Source organism: Neoarius graeffei, chromosome 21 (assembly GCF_027579695.1).
Source record: "Neoarius graeffei isolate fNeoGra1 chromosome 21, fNeoGra1.pri, whole genome shotgun sequence".
Lineage (NCBI taxonomy): Eukaryota > Metazoa > Chordata > Actinopteri > Siluriformes > Ariidae > Neoarius > Neoarius graeffei.
This window is the reverse complement of record NC_083589.1, coordinates 26,529,379-26,549,775: the sequence shown is the minus strand read 5'-3', so window position 1 is coordinate 26,549,775 and position 20,397 is coordinate 26,529,379. Positions and strand designations below refer to the sequence as shown.

The 20,397-nt window shown below is 40.2% G+C and overlaps 1 protein-coding gene across 4 annotated transcripts in view; it reads right to left on the bottom strand.

Annotated features, from left to right (window-relative positions):
- rpap3 (RNA polymerase II associated protein 3) overlaps window positions 1–20,397 on the bottom strand; it is a 66,771-nt gene that overhangs the window by 31,528 nt on the left and 14,846 nt on the right. The window contains exon 1 of one of the 4 annotated variants that reach the window (XM_060902894.1): window positions 16,392–16,411. The exons of 1 other annotated variant lie outside the window; for it this stretch is intronic. The gene's annotated coding sequence lies outside the window, so the exon portion shown is untranslated. Of the gene's footprint in view, window positions 1–2,782; window positions 2,936–12,149; window positions 12,218–16,391; window positions 16,412–20,397 lie in introns of those variants that run through there. 2 more of the 4 variants (XM_060902895.1, XM_060902893.1) reach the window with 2 other exon arrangements.

Here is a 20,397-nt window from a genome sequence, read left to right as displayed (position 1 = left end):
AGCATAAAACCAACTGTGTTCCTTAATTTCCATGAGGATTTCACAAAAACCATTTAAAGGGACTTTGAGTGCCTCAGGACAATGGTCAATCTCCAGTCAAGGTAACAGCAACCAGAGAAATGGCAACATGAATGGATAAAGGTGGATGAAGTTTTACAAGATTTTTCAAATTCTTCCAGTCTTTATACATTTCACCATTTATTTTTACTTTAAGTCCTGGAACTAATTAAAGATCATACAAAGCCTGTTTCATAGCTGGACCATAAAAGACGAATTTTATTAAAGATTTAGGTTTGTAAAATGTTCACCTTCCCAATACATTACTACACATACAATCAACACAAACAGGGGTACAATGCATGCTGGTTTGATCACACTATGAGTAAAAAAAACTTGTCTTTTCTGTCCTCGTCCCCACTCTGACTGCAACTGGTTACTCTGTCAAGGTGAGGTGCAGCTGAACCTGAACCACCTAGGGGCTGGAGCACTTATTTTCATTAATATTAAAATTATACACAGGTGGGAGTGAAACAAATCTCAACTCTAAAATGTTCACCAAATTAGTCAAATATAAACAACAAAATGAGCCCACTTTACGGTCACCAGGAAGTAAGACAATGATTAAAAACTTGTAAAAGCTTCATAGTAGTGGAAGGCCTGGAGTGAACACAGTCCATAGCCAAAAGATCGGACAAGTGGAGGCAGAGTGACTGCTGCCCACCCAATGAGGCCCTGCCTGCGCTGTGGAACAACTCTTACTAGAAAACACTGGGTAACCTAGATAGAGCAAGAGCAAAAGTGGAAATTCATCCATAAGTGGGATTCATTATAGCCCAGGAGTAATAGGGTTATACCCAGAACAAATTAGTAACAAGCTGAAAATTTCAGAATATGTTCAGAATACCTTTAGGAATAACATACTAAAAGTCCCCGGAAATCCCCCTTGTGCTCTCTGAGAAATTCAAGATGGTGTCCAAAATGGCTGCCAAATGGAGATCTGCCCATATCTCAGGCCCAAAACAAAATATTAATGCAATTAAAAGGTCAGAATATATGTTTTGTAGGGTAGGAGAGTAAATTCCAACATGTGTATATTAATTACATTGTGTATTAACATTATATAATAACAATGTACACATTATTATAACAGTATATTTGTGTATAATGTGTTCGCTTGCCATGTCTGATTAGACTGTCATATTTTTGGCACTTCACCAGTTCACATTTATGAATGTGCACAGTACTATGAACGTGTGTAGGTTTCATCCAGTCCGATCCTTGAATCAAGTATCAATCTTATAACGCCCTGGCCCATAAATTCACATCCAAGAAGAAATAACAATGACTGTTATGACAAAATAATTGTTATGGTATCATGAAGATATCTCATATGTAGGGCTGCTCGATATTGGAAAAAATCAATATCACGATTTTTTCAGTAAATATCGATATCGCGATTTTTAAAACGATATTTATACACCTTTTTTTAAAGCCCTGATCATCAACACCTGAGGCACCGGGCCACATTTTTATAGTACAGGCCTCATAGGCTACCTGTCAACCCTTCCCGTTGTACCCTGAAACGCCTTTTACTTAAACTATTTACTGTGCAAGCGCGTACTTTGCATAGGTCCTATAGCCTGCACAAGGCTCACGTTCTCCTCACTCAACATTTCCGATCACAGAGGATGGAGCCAGCGCTGGTATTACCAGTGATTACTGCGTAACGTCCACACTGGCTCGTAGCCAGCCAAGGATAAAATCTCTCTCTCTCACACACACACACTACAACGTAAGCTTGTGTGTTGTTAAGACACCAACATTAAACACGCACACACACGGACTGGCCATTGGGAGTAGCGGGAGTTTGTGGGCCGGCGGAGGAAAAAAAAAAAAAGTTGCGCGCTGGCCTTTAATATGATAAGCAATGTTAACAGTTTCTTTAAGAAACTGTTAACATTGCTTATCATATTAAAGGCCAGCGCGCAACTGTAATAAACAATGTTAACAGTTTCTTAAAGAAACTGTTAACATTGCTCATCATATTAAAGGCCAGCGCGCAACTGTTTTGTTTTTCTCCGCCAGCCCACACTGAACCACCGGCAAAACTCCCGCTACTCCCGATGGCCAGTCCGTGTGTGAACACGCACAATATAGAGACAAGTCCTTAAGAATTAACATACATGAAAATAGCTCAGCAGCATGTAAACATTCCCTGAAAGTGTAGGTGGCACTGCGGCTAGATGCTACGTGAAATGGCACAAGGCAAACACCATGCTTCGCTCAGTCAACAGACAAAACCCACGAACCCAGTAGTCCTCCTGCTACTGTGGGTTAGTGTTCTGTGGCCAAAAACACCCTATGCACAGTCATTCCAAAACATCCCCACTAGTTGCAGGTTATGTCTCAAATACAGATATGCGTTGTGGATTAAGCGATCTATTTTCAAGCATCAGGCTTCTCTTCCTTCATCTTCCAAATGTGGACTCCGCTATCTTTTTGGCATGTCAGCATTGAAATACCATTTGCAGAGATATTTCACTCGAAAAGTAAAAGCAACACATGATTAGGGCTACATGATTAGCAGGGGGACACCGTTTTAAGCGCACGGAATTTTAAAAACAATGTAATTACATCTGAGTCCGTCTACATCGCGCAATAAACCCGTCCTTAGCAGAACCTACTTCAAAGCATGATGCTAGCTGCAGATGCACAAATCAAAATCAAATGAACCCAAGTAAACATGCCGCGGCGGGCAACATTAATAACCAAATTGCCTTACCTTAAAACGCTGCCTTGACCACAGGACGACTCGCAATTATTCCACTTAAATCCACACGGTTTAACACATCTAACACGGCTAGCAAGCTGGATATGTGCTAATATTGTTGTGCTTGTTTTCTTCCGTAGATGCCATTTTTACATTACCCAGTCCCACATCCAAAAATATGACGTAAATATATGTTAATTGTATTATTATAACTATTAGCAAGCAAATCAAACAACATATTAACAAATCAATATATCAAATCACCCGACACGTATGAAAACAGAAGAATTGATTTTTTACTGTTGCGGAGATATCGCGGGAGTAGAATGGATGACGTATGCAAGGCTACGGTGTGCCTTAGGGGACAGAAGGGTTCGTTTTACCTTACTGTCACGTCAATGTTGTTGTTGTTTTATTGCCATTGTAGAAATATTGTGCACGTCCCTTTCGACAAATGACAAAAAATCGTTTCATATCGATATTATGAATTTTGATATCGTTTGACACCAATATCGAGATCGCGATAAAAATACGATATATTGCACAGCTCTACTCATATGTTTTTGAAATGGCTTCAGTTCTTAATGTTTAGGACTAATAATTACAGACTTATAATTGTAAATCTATACATGTGCTATTTAATGTACACTACCGATTATAGAGTGTGGATCCGTTGGTTACTCGTTCACTCCGTATCATCCTATTCTGTTCACAAAACAACAAACACAATTACTAGGGGTTGGAGCACTTATTTTCATTAATATTAAAAGTAAATTGGTGGTGTAAAATGAAAAATGGCATGTTAAAAGGTCATGCTGAGTTCAGTCATTTTTAAAAGGTCATGCTGAGTTTAGTCATTTTTTGTCCGAACACACTGGCATTGCTAGTAGTAAAGACTGGCGCTGGAAACTCAAAGATTAATTTTTTTTCCACCCTTAAACAAGCTTGAATAAATTCCCTACTTCATTGATGGTACAACAAAGGTCCAAGCATTACAACTGAGGCACTGAGAAGTGTTTAAGTCTACTCATTGTTTATAAGCAAGAGCTTTTATTGAGGCAGACCTTTTTGTCATGAAAGTCGCCGGAATGTTGAAGTGGACTGAAACAGCTTGCCTTTGTAGTTTTAGAAGATAGAGTTCTCAAATTTAATTTCCCTTTAATATTTTATCAACGCTTAAAGATGCACTAAATATTAAGTTAATTGATGTCTAATTGTTGTCTTACATTATGTTCATGTATGTAGGTAGCCTACTAAGCTAATCTGTCAATCATGTCAACCATCAAATTCCATGTAATTTCCACATTAATGACCTTGTAATCTTGGTTAATTTTAATTTTAACAGTGTGACAATGGTGAATTTGCATTGCTTGTATGAGAGAACATATAATTTAACATTTTAATTGCATTTATATTATGTTTTATCCCTGAGATATTGAAAAAAAAAAAAATCTCCAATCGGCGGCCATTTTGGATGCCATCTTGAATTTCTCAGAGAGCACAAGGTGGATTCCCGGGGACTTTTAGTATGTTATTCCTAAGGGTATTCTGAACATATTCTGAAAAATTCAGCTTGTTACTAATTTGTTCCGGGTTGGACTCAATTTTGAGCTAATGCTCTTGGGCTATTACCAGTGCTGAGACACTACAGACCATGGACCACATGATCTGTAGATGCCCACTAGGACCCACAGGTTTGTTTCCGACCAGGACTTGACAGAAGCAAACGACATCACTCTCCTATATACAGCGGTAGCAGTATTTCCCCTACCATTATATTGGGGGGGCTCCCCCACCAACAGGACATGCATGCACACACGTCCAAGAAAATCAAGCAAACAAACAAAAAAAATCCCAGGAGTGCAGTTATATTGTAAAAATTGTTCAAATTACTGTTTTAAAATAAACGTGAAGACTTAAATTTGACTCCTTTAACTGTTTGTTCAGGTCCAAATGCTCTGTAATAGGAGCCACAGGGAGGGTTCCTGCAGGTGACCATCCTCCTCCAGCACCCCCCAAAATCAGTAAACTTAGGAGAAACACCGAGTAGCGCAACATGATCTGACGACGACGACCAAATTAGTCAACTCATTTGCAAACGATGCATTTCTAAAGGAAACGCGAGCAGATGCCGGACTCATCATCTCATCTTCCATGTGCCATAAGTCGTATTTCTAAACGGGAACGTTCACTTACAAATGGCTTCCTAATAAACTGTGAACACAATGCATTTCATTTGAAGCTTTCAGCATTGGATTTTATTCTCACCTTGTTTAAAGTAGAACCTTTGTATGACTTGCCTTGGACTCTCTAATATTATAATGTTAGTAGGAAAATCGTCATCCCAACTCTTCTGTACGGATCCAAAACCTGGACCACCTACCGCCGTCACCTGAAGACCCTTGAGCATTTCCATCTACACTGCTTGAGGAGTATCCTTCACATCAGCTGGGAGAACTACCATACCAACATCAACATCTTGGATGAAGCTAAACTCCCAAGCATCGAGTCCTTCATCATCCAAAGCCAGCTGTGGTGGGCTGGGCACATCGTCTGAATGGATGACCACTAACTTCTGAAACAGGCCTTCTACTCCCAACTCAGAGAAAGAAAGCGGTCCAGAGGAAGACAAAAGAAATGATACAAAGAGCTGCTGAAACAAAACCTGAAAAACTGCAGCATCGACTGGAACAACTGGGAAGATAAGGCCATAAACCATAGTGCCTGGAGAGCAACCATCAGAGAAAGTGTCAAAAATTTCAAAAACCAGAGGACAAACCACATCGAGGAGAAGAGGAGGCAAAGGAAAGAACGTGTGCAAAATCCAGACCACATGCAACAAATCCTGTAAATCAAGCCACCTGAGAACCCACTGAGACTGAGCTGCCAACGACTAGGAGAACATATCCCATGAAAGGCGAGGATTAGCTAGCCTGGGAAATCCCATGCTGCTTTGCACAATCGTTCCGATCTGAAAAGACAGCATGGAAACTATGGTCTAAAGGCTCGCCTGAGTTAGGAAGCCAATCAGAGAGTGGGGAGGGGTGGAAAGACGGTGATGCATACTACTCGACAAACGGAAGCTTGTAGTTTATTTGGGACTGTTTACGGATCACATTTAACATGGCGGCGAGCGATACGAACCAAACTTTCGATCAAGCTTTAGACACTGTTCTGAATAGTTTAGAGCGAAAGTTTGTTTTAAAAAAAAGAACAGCGTTTGGCGTTACAGTCTTTCGTTGACACGAAGACAGATGCCTTTGCCTTGCTCCCGGCAGGGTTTGGTAAAAGTCTCATTTACCAACAACTAGCCCCCTTAGTGGCTAAGCAGATGGGGTTTAGCCAAACCCCGGTCGTTGCGGTAGTCTCGCCACTGACTGCCTTGGTGGAAGACCAGGTAAAGGAGGCAGGCGATCTTGGGATTTCTGCGGCACAGCTTGGTCCAGAGCAGGAAAATGCTATCAAGAGTTGCCTCTTCGTCGCTCTAACTACGTCACCGGGTACAACTGCCATGATTGGCCATGGGCTACGGATACGCCAAATGATAGACATTCGCAACGTCCAATAAACGGCCGTTGACAATCATAAACCACACCTCCCCTACGAGAAATTCAATAGGCGGATTCCAGACCATATTTCACTTGTGATATGGTCTGGTGTTAACCAGACTAAGGATTAGCCACAACGACGAGTAAAATCATAATGATATATAATTGATCTCCAATTCCTCTAATGATACAATCCGTTACATTTAAGCTATTTTGTGTTTATTATTATTATTATTATTATTATTATTATTACCACCAACATATGACTTAATAACAAATGTTGACATAAGAGTACGCTAGATTTCCAAAAGTACAGTGGTGCTTGAAAGTTTGTGAACCCTTTAGAATTTTCTATATTTCTGCATAAATATGACCTAAAACAACATTAGATTTTCACACAAGTCTTAAAAGTAGATAAAGAGAACCCAGTTAAACAAATGAGACAAAAATATTATTCTTGGTCATTTATTTATTGAGGAAAATGATCCAATATTACATATCTGTGAGTGGCAAAAGTATGTGAACCTCTAGGATGGCAGTTAATTTGAAGGTGAAATTAGAGTCAGGTGTTTTCAATCAATGGGATGACAATCAGGTGTGAGTGGGCACCGTTTTATTTAAAGAACAGGGATCTATCAAAGTCTGATCTTCACAACACATGTTTGTGGAAGTGTATCATAGCACGAACAAAGGAGATTTCTGAGGTCCTCAGAAAAAGCGTTGTTGATGCTCATCAGGCTGGAAAAGGTCACAAAACCATCTCTAAAGAGTTTGGACTCCACCAATCCACAGTCAGACAGATTGTGTACAAATGGAGGAAATTCAAGACCATTGTTACCCTCCCCAGGAGTGGTCGACCAAGAAAGATCACTCCAAGAGCAAGGCGTGTACAGTAATAATCGTCACAGATTTGTAATATTGGATCATTTTCCTCAATAAATAAATGAGCAAGTATAATATTTTTGTCTCATTTGTTTAACTGGGGTCTCTTTATCTACTTTTAGAACTTGTGTGAAAATCTGATGTTAAAGGTCATATTTATGCAGAAATATAGAAAATTCTAAAGGATTCACAAACTTTCAAGCACCACTGTATTTGGACACCGGACCCAGGGTTTTCATTAGTATGGAAAACAACAGATGAAATGTGAAAAGTAACAGATTAGGCCGGGGGTCATGGGGGCCTAGGGTCCAGGGCAAAGCCCCCCAGCCGAAAACGAATTTTGCAATTTCTAAACAGCCAATCGTTAGCGCTCCATGGTCCATCTGAAATAGAAATTCAACAGTCATTCCTGGGTCTCATGGCAATTACCGTTCGTATGCCACAAAGCCCGATCAAGATTTGGGAAATCAGAACATAACACGAACGCTTGCAGAATGAAGAAATCGAATGTATAATGACAAACATGCAAAATAGCAATAACTTTTAAAATGTAAACTGGGCAGGGTTCTCCACTTTCAAAAATAAAAGGTGGCGGAGGGGGCGGGGCCTCAGTGGGAGGCCAGGGGGACAAAGTCCCCCTGAAGCTGACGGACTTTGGGCTTTTTTGACAGTGAAATTGGCCAATAAATGGATTGGAAATGCTAAATCATTGTTAAAATCATTTTATAAAAAATTAACACATTCTTACTGTACATATCTTAGTCAACGTGAGACTCATTTGACATTTCAGTTGAGACTGATGCTCCTGTTGTGCACCCCTGAATTATTTTTTTTTGTGTGAAAAATAAATGAACTTCCATGCATAAACAAAATACCCAATTACAATAAATGCATTTTTTTTTTTTACAATACACAAATGTTAATTGGGTGAAACCACTCCAATCCATGCACGAGCTGGTGCACATACCCGAGACTGGCACTACAAAGCCACCCCGGCCTCCACAGTTCGGGTCCTTTGACCAGGAACCCGAAAGTTCTGCAGTAAACAAGCACTGAAGCAACGGGAAAATGCAGCTCTCACCTACATGATCACAGATGCGTAAAATAAAAGACCTGAACTTGGTGTGTGTGTGTGTGTGTGTGTGCGCGCGCGCGCTGTTATAGATTACTGTAACTGAGTACGGTCAGAAAAGACGATAGATAAGCGTAACCGTTGCACAATAACGCTACAAACACCCGCAGAGTTATTTAGCTGCTGGCTAGTTATTTTGGCCACTTCAGGTAGCCCCGTATGCATTTGTTTAATGGTCTTCTGCGTGTTAAAGTGTTACAAAATTATAATAAAGCGAATACTTTACGATTTATTTGGTGTATAATGATGAAGTTACTTTTTTTTTTTTTTTGGCCAAGGGAAGGGTGGCGCCAGAATTATAACGTGGCGGTGCACCACTTTAAAAGCACCCGTGGAGAACCAGGGTTCGTACACATTTTAACCAACAAATTTCCATGACTTTTCCATGAGTTGGCCACAAGTTTCCATGACTACGCATAACCTCTAAAATGTCAATATTAGGTGTGCTGTATGTATACTTTTGACCATGTGTTGATTTCAGAAAACCCAAAGAAAATTAAAACTTGTGCATCAAATTCTAGTGTTGTTTTAATTAAAGCTGTATGCTGTACATTCTGCCACAGAAAAAGAACAGTTCAAAGAAATTACTGAAAGCCCAAATATTGCCATGACATTCATATCCAAGAGGACATTCATGTCACTGTATGTAAACTTCTGACCACAACTGTGTGTGTGTGTGTATATATATATATATATATATATATATATATATATATATATATATTGGTGCTGTCAAGCGATTAAAATATTTAATCGCGATTAATGTCGCGACTGTCATAGTTAACTTGCGATTAATCGCAATTTAATCACACATTTTTGTCACATGAAAAACCATTGTAATTCTTTTATCAGCATAAAGTGAATGGGCTTGCTCACCGTTCGAACTACGGGGGTACACGGGGGATCCGAGATCCCCTGAAACAGACATGAGATCCCTTGAAAACATGATTTGGGAAATGTTGGGGGGTCTCTAAAATATTGGCAAAATGATGTTTATTGACATAGCAATCGTGTGTAACGGGAAGCATTTGCATATCTGAAGTAAGCACGCGATGGAGATCCGCGCTCTGAGACAAGCGCAAGCACACACCCCCCCAAGGGAAAATAAGGGACCCCCTGAAAATATCGGCATAGTTCGAACACTGGTTGTACCAATGTTTTTTTTTTTTATTGCAGAGCATAACACGTCTTGTCACAGCCACTGCCAAGTGGGGCTGGAGCCGCCGATGGGAAAACGAAACCTAAGCCGAGCACCGTGGCTCTTCGGGGGAGGGCAGAGGACTCTGGCTGTGCGGGGCGTGGCATCATGTCACAGAGCGTTAATCTCGCGATAAAAAAATTATCGCCGTTAAAATTGAGTCAAGTTAACGTGTTAATAACGCGACATTTTTGACAGCACTTTATATATATATATATATATATATATATATATACACACACACACCGTATTTTTCGGACTATAAGTCGCACTTTTTTTCATGGTTCGGCTGGCCATGCGACTTATACTCCGGTGCGACGTATATATGGTTTTGGTTTTTTTTTTTTCACCGCGGAATAACTGGAGCTGATGCTGAGTCTGACGACAGCCACGCAGAAGAAGAGGAAACGGCGCTTCATCTGCCACTGGAGGCAGAGTTGTTCAGAAGCGACACCGAGGATGAGGAATTCAATGGATTTGCTGATTTGGAGTGAAATCATCAGCTTGATAAACTTGATTGACCTGTGTTTTATTATTAATGATAGGCCTATAGTTATTTAAATAAGTTATGTAGTGATTTTAGGCAGTGCTTAATTTGTGAAGTGGGAGGTCCCGGAACGCAGGAGGTGGGTGGGTCCGGCGACTCAAAAAAAAAAAAAAAAAGGCGGGGGATGGTTTACTATAACTTTACGCACATGCGCTTATTGTGTGTGTAAAATAATAATAATAATAATAATAATAATAATAATATCAGACATTATGATCTTAGAAAACGCTTTAGTGACAAACAGTTACAGACAGTAATATGTCGTGATATTATATTATAAAATATTAATTTTTATTAGTCTATATATTAAATTATATATTACATTTATCTTCTAAAATAACAGACTGTACTCATCACAGCCGGTTTATTTCACCATTGGAGATCAGATCACACAAGACATGAGTTAAATGACTCATTTTAAGGATTTAAGTAGGGGATTTAAAAGCGGTTGTTGTTTTTTTTTTTTCACTAGACGGTTGTTTTTACTACCGTACCTGTCTTTGGAGATGATATACCTATAGCCTACTTGACCTCTGAGTTGATGAAATAAAATTCGACAAAAATGAAGAATGACACTCCTCGATGATGACTACAGCTTTAATAACACAGATGAAAGAGCCATGGGGTGATAATAAGCCCTACCGGTAAAAATATTCTAAAAGCAAACTGATTAATGCATCAGTAATAGGCTAATATTAGTTATAATAATAATAATATAGGCTATTAGTAATAACGATAGTGATAGTATTAAAGATAGTAGTAGATATTTAAAATAATCAGACTAGGCTACTTACAGGGCAGCTGCTCAGCTGTTCGTTTATTAAATAAACAATGCAGTCGCGCAGTAACCACGCGCCGCTTATCAGATACAATCACAGATTCTATGGATAGAATAACCCTTCAAAAAAGTGCGACTTATAGTCCGGTGCGACGTATATATGTTTTTTTCGTCTTCATAATGCATTTTTTGGCTGATGCGACTTAAACTCCGGAGCGACGTATAGTCCGGAAAATATGGTATATATGAGTGATTCCACGCTTATGGGTACTGAAATGGGGACATGAACTTATTCACCTAAAACCATTTCTTTTTTTACCATCAGGTCACAAAACATGTAATCTTTAATGAATGATATGTTAAAAGATAACTTTAATTTTCTGAGATGTAATAAAAACATATTTATATGCCAAAGTCAAGCCTACGAGTTCCAAAATGATGTCTGTTACATTACTTCTGTTACGATTGTCCATCTCGCGTCTGTTACAGATAAATTACAATCTAGCTATATACCATGTTAATCTTATTGAAAGAATGTGTATGTTTATTCTACTACACATGTTTATTAATTATATTTGCTAAAACATCACCTTCCTATGTTTCAAAAAGTAATTCTACATTGTTAAAATTGAGAATCTATATGTCCACAACACTTCTGTTACGTTCTGACTTTGGCATATAAATATGTTTTTATTACATCTCAGAAAATTAAAGTTATCTTTTAACATATCATTCATTAAAGATTACATGTTTTGTGACCTGATGGTTAAAAAAATAAATGGTTTTAGGTGAATTTTTAAAAATAAGTTTATGTCCCCATTTCAGTACCCATAAGCATGGAATCACTCATTCATATATATATGCGCCAAATATTATGTAAACCATAGTTAGTACAAAGTAAAAGTGTTTAATAGAAGTGATGATGCAACCAAAATGTGCACACCCTTAGAACAAAATTAAAAGGAATTTTCCACATTATAACCATTTAAGTTTATTTATTCAGTAACTACAGTGAAACTAATAGGAAAGGTGTGTTGTAGTAGGGGTTCACGAATGTGAACCTAGACATTTAATGGATTAATAGGGGTTTTCTTGAGTTACATTCTTTCTGCTTCTCTTATTTGGTGCTGCATTCACCTCACTCCTTCTCACTTATTTTGTCTGAGCTGAAGACTGGAGTCCATTGTTTGCGTTGTTATTCGATCAACATGTTCAAACATCAAATATGCATGTTCGGAATAAACAGGATATAAATGTTATGGCTGCTTTCACAATCCCGCATTCTCTTCTTTACCTTGTTAAGCCTAGGTCACAACCGGACGTACGATTTTTTGGCCGTGCAATTTTTGGCGTTTCCCCAAATCGCTGCTTTTTTTTTGTTCATGGAGAAAGACGCACGTTGGCCATAAGTTTGTCTTGCAACCTGAAAAAAAAACAAAAAAAAACATAAGCGCCCATAGAGTTTGTTTTGACATGACAAAGAACCTCTGCGGCTGGTCTGCGGCCAGTCCACGGCTCGAAAATCAGCACGTCACACGCGCGACCTCCGTGCGTTTTTTGCATGTAGACCGGCCGTACGGCCGGTTGTGACCGAGGCTTTATGAAGATAGTCCAAATGTGCAGAGATATGCACACTTGCGTTCACCGCACGCAAATCTTGTGGCTATCTGACTATCGGGAAACATGGCCTGGAACAACTGGGCTGTATCCTCACACGACTTGAAGGAGTAGTGAGCTTTGATTACCTTTAAGCACCCAGAATATCTCCGCAGTAAGCGAGTCATTTCTAGTCACAGCACTTGAAAGCGTCCCTTGTCTCAAAGACGAAGTGGCAGTAATGCAGGTAGATGTCGGCGTGGATGTGGGTGTCGTCGTGTGAGGTTGAAAAAAACTGGCGATTGAGTTTGCTTGGCGGGCAGCGACTACAGCTTGGTACTTGGCGCCTTTGGCATGGCTAGTAAGAGTTGCTTCTCCCATGTTGGCTATGTCGAATATTTTACTGCACAAGACACATTTGGCTCTTCCAGGGTCCTCTACCCTCTCCAACCACGATTTGTATTTTTCGGCATGAAGCCAGACATTATTAAATGTACATTTCCCTGGCATTGTGTACTTTGTCTCTTGGCATAGTACAAGCCACGCGATCTGATCTAAAGACTGAGGGAAGTTTACATTGCATCTAGGCAACGCATGTCACACGTGATATGAACAGTGGCCGGAGAGGGGGAAAAAGCAGATCAGTAATGATCTCCGCACTGGCCGGTTAATCAAATCAACACACACGATTTTCTTATTACAAGTTGTTTACAATATACAATAACCAATTTTAAAATCACATTGTCTGTTCACAAAGGAAGGCGGATAAATTCCATAACTTTTCCAGGGTGCTCGTGTTTCCAGGAGTATTCCAGTCCTGGAAAACGACATAAATCACATTCCATAACTTTTCCAGGTTTTCCATGACCGTACGAACCCTGGAGAACACTGCTGGGCATTTTCCGCCAGACTTACCAGTTTTTTCGCGGTCGCCATCACGCTATACCATACAGGATAGGGTCGCCATCTTACTATGTAAGAACCACGTGATATGCTATAATTTAATACGCGCTAAATGATTAGACGATATAAGAAGGATTAGTCAATCGGTTCCCACCTTTTATCTAGTCACATGTACACAGCCTCAGAAGCCAAACAGCATGCAAGGAACGGCGTTCCTTTTCAAGCAAGTCCGAACAATTACGGGAAAATTGCATTTGGCCAAAAAACAACCGATTCAGACGTCATTACAACTGATGATTTCGATCGGCAATCGGTTACTAATGAAAACCCTACTGACCATCACACCCATATGGCTGTTTCCCAAACTGTTGCCACAAAGCTGGAGGCACACAATTGTATAAAACATATCTGTATACTGTAGCATTACAATTTCCCTTCACTGGAACTAAAAGGCCCAAAGCTGTTCTATCATCACAATGCCCCTGTGCACAAAACAAGCTCCATGGAGGCCAACGGTTTAGTGGAAGAACTCCAGTCTAATGGAAAGCCTTGTGAAAAGTGTGCAGGTTATTCTAACAGAAAAAGAGGATTAATGCCAGGAGCTGTTGTGGAAGTCTGAACCTCAAAAGTAGCCAAAAATTCACTTCCATGAAAGAAGTCACCTTGAAGTGCTTTTATTGTATAAAATGATTCAAGCACTGAGCAATATTCAGGATACACACTGGATATTGTGTGTATCCTAACCTTTCACCAGTAACTTTTAAACTCTGTCCTGCTACAAGGGACCCACCTGAGAACAACCCCAAAGCAAAACAAAAAAAATCTTGAGGTATAAAAATAATCCTACAGAGCCATGTCAGATTAGATAACCATAGTGCCAAAAATTCTTGCCATGTCTTGGTCAAGAGACGGACAACTAGAGCTGGGCGATATGGCCTTAAAAAAAAAATCTGATTTTTTCACAAAAAAAAAAAAAAAAAATCAGATTTTCACAAAAAAAAAAAAAAAAAAAAATCAGATTTTCATCGCTTTCCCCCCTACTAAAAATCAAACTACAGATGACAAAGAAATGGTTCAAAACAAGTCTCATTATCTGTAGCCGCTTTATCCTGTTCTACAGGGTCGCAGGCAAGCTGGAGCCTATCCCAGCTGACTATGGGCGAAAGGCGGGGTACACCCTGGACCAGGGGTCACCAAACTTTTTTTTCTAGGGGCCACATTGTCATTCCTGACTGTGATGGGGAGCCGGGGTCGGGTCAGCTATATAACATAGAATTGTATGACCCAGATAAATATGACCACCAGCAGGCCTCATTGTGTAGTAGAGATTACTAGCCTGGCACAGCCATCCCCACTACTATATCCATACTACTATATCAACACTTAATTCCTGGCACATATTTGTTTATCTTTATTAGTGGTTTGCAAAAGTAGTAATCGAGTCTTCACACTTTGTTTTAATTTGAAATACCACAGATATTCCATTTATTTATTTTCTAATAAAAATAACATCAAAGCTGTCAAGGTAAGAAACATCTGCCTAGTTGAGGTGATTGACACTGGCAAAGGTGAGTGGAAAATTATAAATTGTAGGTAGGCCTGTTGATAATAATAATAATAATAATAATAATAATAAGTGTGCAGCACTTAATAAAGGTTAAATAAATAGGCCTATAAAATAAATACATTAAAAAAAACAGTAAAATTATAATATGAGCAACAGATCAATAGATCACAGCAGTTGTGCTGTGTCCTGCACGTCATTGCTCTCATCCATGGCCAAAGCAAAAAACTCGAATTCTGACGCTCTCTCATTCAGCTGGTCATACACGTTGTCCCCCAAATCTTCGGTTCGCCTGGTCATAGTACTGTAGGTGTGGAGAGACTCACCGCGTTGAGCGCATCCTTCTTGTCGGGACACACCTCCTCGGCCACAGCAAGCATGCATACTTTAACAAAGTCCCCATCAGTAAACGGCTTTCCATGGGTAGCTAGTAGGTGAGCTACCTTATAGCTAGCCTGGACAGCAGCCTGGTTGATCTGGGTTTGGCGAAGGAATACATTCTGTTGTGCAGCCAGTCCGCATTTCATCCTCCGAATCCTGTCTTCTCTTGTTTGCCCTTGCAAACTAGCATACTCTTTGTGGCGGGTTTCGTAGTGACGACGCAGATTATATTCTTTGAAAACCGACACACTTTCTTTACATACAAGACAAACTGCACGGTCCTTACACCGAACGAAAAAATAATCGGTGGTCCACTGTTCTTTAAAAACTCTGCGCACTCTGTCAGCTTTTCGCTTACCGCTAGCCATTTTGCTGTCCTGAACACTGACAGTTCTCTGCACGTGCGCTGCCTGTCACTGCTTGATCGCGAGCATATGACAAAAATTCGGAAAATATGAATAGTTCATTTTATAACTAAATATCAATTTTAATTGATAAAAATCAAGAAAATACAAGATGCAGACATATTATTTGCCAAAAAGCAATTAAAAAAAAAAAAATAGGCCATGACCACTTTTGGGGATTGCCTCATAGGGCCGGTTCAAGTGGTGGGGGGCAGAGGGGCCAGAGTCGTCCCGCGGGCCGTAGTTTGATGACCCCTGCCCTACAGTGTAACGGTTGAGGACAGCAACGATTTTCAGGACATAAAAAGTTAAACTACAAAACATAACTTCTTTACTCCCCCCACTCAAACTTCATATGCACGACTGGCTGAAGGTATAACAAAGATCAATAATAATTTCAAAGCTGAGATAAATAAGCGTTTTCTATATACAGTACTGTGCAAAAATCTTAGGCACTTTTTTTCTTTAGTACAAACTTTGTTATAGACTTTTATCACTTCTCCATTATGGCAGTGTTTTTCAACCTTTGAGCCTTGGCACATTTTTTTACATTTAAAAAAGTCCCACGACACACCAAATTCATACATATTCTTAATTTCCCTGAGGGAACCCTCCCAAAGGGATCAATAAAGTTTTATCTAATCTAATCTATAACGACAATTTAGTCTCTCAATTTGTTTATACTCACTCAGTGTGAAACCTAGGCCTGTTCAGATGAACACAAAGCGGATATCCTGGCAGGAACTGAAGAAAGGCACACATGAAGCTCTTCCTCAACAACTCTCAGGGTGTTTTCACGCTTGGTCCCTTTCAGCCATCTAACCGAACTCAGATCGATGACTCAGCATTTTTTGCGCATATGTGAACACTCCAACCGTACCCAGACCCCTTTAAAGCGAACCGAACTGAGACCACCTCAGGAGGTGGTCTCAGTACGGTTCGCCTAATCTGCGCATTGTGAACAAAAAGCGCACCCGGTTCACTTCGCCTTTTTCACTGCAGTTTAACCTTCTTCGTTTGCCGTAGTTGGTCACGTGACTGTAGCAGGGAAACTCAACTTCCTTTTGGAACTTACCACAGCCGCTGGAATAAGTTTATTTTCCTTAATCCGCACTATTTTGATCAAAGAATACAGCAGGGCAAGCATGGCAGCAGACATTTTGATTCAAGAGAAAATTACCCAGAATGCTGTGCACTGGGGGTCTGAGGGCTCTAGAGGACCTGGTGTGAACAGAAAGAGGACTGAGGCCCCATCAAAGCTTAACTGGACCAGAAAGAGAACCCAGTCCTCTTTGTAATAAATTCACAGTGTGAACACAAAAAGAACTGAGTTCTTTTTCTGTTGGTCCACTTTTTGGTCCACTTAAAGAGGACTGAGTCTGGTTCCTTTAAAGGGGACCAGGTGTGAAAACACCCTCAGTCTCTCTCTGTTTTTTAGTTTTAATCGCAGTCATCCTTGACTGTATTCCCACTGAAGTCCTCCTTGTTCAAGATATTCTGATGGGACCTGAAAAATGTCCTCTCCTGTTTTTTTTTTTTTCCCGGCAATGCCTTGCAAAATAGGAAGTTTTCTCTGATGGCATCTCCATCTACAAAAGGCACATTGGCCAAGAGTTGCGCATGTCCACTAATGTCTGTCCGTAGACTCAAGTTGTAATGCAAATTTCCCACTGATTTATATCTTTTCCAAAACAACGCTTTCGATATCATCAATATGTCTGGCAACTGTGTTATCGGAGAAAGAGACTTTAGCTACTTCTTTAACTGCGTCAGGGCCGAGCATCTTGTTCGCAATGGCTTTGCAGGCAGGTAGTATTAACGCCTCTGCCACAGCGTGTGGCTTTTTGATCTGGCTACGAGTTCAGCTACTAAGTAGCTAGCTTTGAGAGCGCTCTTAGACACCTTTGCGGCTTTTCTTATTAAAAGTTACCCGTTTCTCAGTGTGTTCACGCAGGTGAACAAAATAGTCTGTGTTCTTGTTTTGAAGTGACGGGTGTTTCGTTTGGAGATGACGTTTAAACTGGCTTGAGACTAAGGTATTAGGCAGAGACCCGTCCACCCGTAAATTTGACGGGTGATTGCCGATTTCAACGGGCAAGTATACACACAGACGGATACTGAAACGGACGATAATGCCGAAAATTTTCACACATGAATACTCCCACATGTCGTCCGATAAATCCAGTTATGTTCCGCCCACACACGGACTGGCCATCGGGAGTAGCAGGAGTTTTCCCGGTGGGCTGGTGGTTCAGCATGGGCCGGCGGAGAAAAAAAAAAAAAAAAAAAAAACAGTTGCGCGCTGGCCTTTAATATGATAAGCAATGTTAACAGTTTCTTTAACAAACTGTTAACATTGCTTATTACAGTTGCGCGCTGGCCTTTAATATGATAAGCAATGTTAACAGTTTGTTAAAGAAACTGTTAACATTGCTTATCATATTAAAGGCCAGCGCGCAACTGTTTTTTTTTTTTTCTCCGCTGGCCCACACTGAACCACCAGCCCACTGGGAAAACTCCCGCTACTCCCGATGGCCAGTCCGTGTGTGGTTCCGCCATCATTTACAAATCGTAAGAAACACAGTTTAATACGAAAAATACTGAAAACTTGAAATGAAAAATCAGAATATTTCATCGTTTCCGCCATTTTGGCCCGCACTGAATCTTGTAACATGCGGACTGAATAAATCGCGAATTCTGATTGGTCGAAAATTGCCAAACACCCTGCGTTGTAGTTTCCTCTTTCTTGGCGGGAGAACCACATTTTTTTTTGCTGACTCACTCTTCTGGATCAAGATGAATCCCAACAAACGCCCCAAATTGAATGTGACAAAAACTGATTCGTTTTTCCACAAAAAGACAGAAAAGGTATGTGTGATACATTGATTAACAAGGGGGGTTCATTGGGGTATGGTAAAATAGAATACTGTTGGGTTTTTTTTTTTATTAAATACTGTAACTAGATCAAAAGATTATATACAATTCATTGTTGTTTATTTTCTTTTCACTTTTGTTACCAAATCAAACACCATACATACATCTGATACATTCAGGAGTGAAACTGAAAAAAATACAAAGTAAAAATATGCAATATTTCTGATCAAAAATTACACGCCATTTCACCCTGAAAATGTCCTAGAATGCAGGAAATGAAGTCTAAATTTCAAAAATTTTCTGGGGGGGCATGCCCCCAGACCCCCCTAGAGGGACTTCGCACCTGCAGCGCTCGTCTTCGCACCTGCGGCGCTTATCAGGATTATATAAAATATTATTTTTGACTGGAAAATTTCTTTTTCTGCCTAATACCCTACTTGAGACCATGGCACTGTTGGATAGCTTTTCCCCCACACACCAAGCATAATGGAGTCAGTGCAGTCGGATCCCCGATGAAAGTAAATCCAAACGAAAGATAACTTTCGCTGTATTGCCTCAAGCTCACCGTTTTTGCTTTCTTTTGACCACCACTCATACTAGGCTCTTCATCGGGGTTAGAATTTTGTCCAGGGTCCAGTTCAGAGTCTGCATTTTTCCTTTTCAAATATTTATCCATTGCTGTTGTACATCGTCACGGCCACCTCTCGCACGCATCACTTAATTCTATTGTCTTCAATTAAAATCATTATTGCACTACCTGCTAACATAGAAGAGTATTTAATTATTTAGCCAGCCACTACATTACCGGCAAAGACACTCAACAATGGCAAATTATTTGCAGCAACTAAACAACACATTTTTTTGGACAGATTAAGTGAAATTGGACAAGTTCTCATGGCACTCTGGTGTGCTGCGACACAGTGGTTGAAAATCACAGCATTATGGAACCAATACTAAACACCGGAGAGTTCCGAACACTTAAATTTTCCAGCACAAAATTGTTACAGTAAAAAAAAGTTTGTATCTGAGCAGCATATTCCATAAGAGAGCACTTTTCAGATTAAAAAAGAAACTGGATAGAACTCGACGCCAATGGCGTCGATGGGGATGCCTCCGCCTGGTAGACTGCAAGCCTTAAGTTGTGATTTGGGGATGGACATTTGACCTCACAGTAATCTTGACCTGGTGAAATTACTTGTATTAGCCTTGGAGATATTGCGTGCACAAGGTTTTCGCACAGACATCTGACCTCACAGTGACCTTGACCTTAGACCTTTTGATCTCAAAATCGAATCAGTTTATCTTTGTCCCCAAATGCACAAATGGTGAAAGTTTGGTGAAATTCCTTTCATTAGCCTTTGAGATATCGTGTTCACAAGGTTTTGGGACGGACGGACAGACGCACGCACGGAGGTTTCAGGACGGACGCACGCACGGACAGACGGACAATCCGAAAACATGATGCCTCCTGCACCTTATGGTGGTGAAGGCATAAACATAATGAAAGCTACTGAGTTTTGGTGCAAAATGAAGAAGCAAGTGTGACAAAGTGTCCAGAAGAACCGTGGCTGGTTCTGCAAGATGCTCAGTAAAACCCACAGCTCATTTCCGCATAAACTGCACTCATTGGACCTCAGACGACTATTTTGTAAAGCAAAGGGTCATCTCCCACCAAATATTGACTTTGTTTCGTTTATTAGGGCTTAATGCTGTTTATAGTATTTTTTTTATGCCTCCACCACCTTAAGGTGCAGGAGGCATTATGTTTTCGGGTTGTCCGTCTGTCCGTTCCAAAACCTTGTGAACACGATATCTCAAAA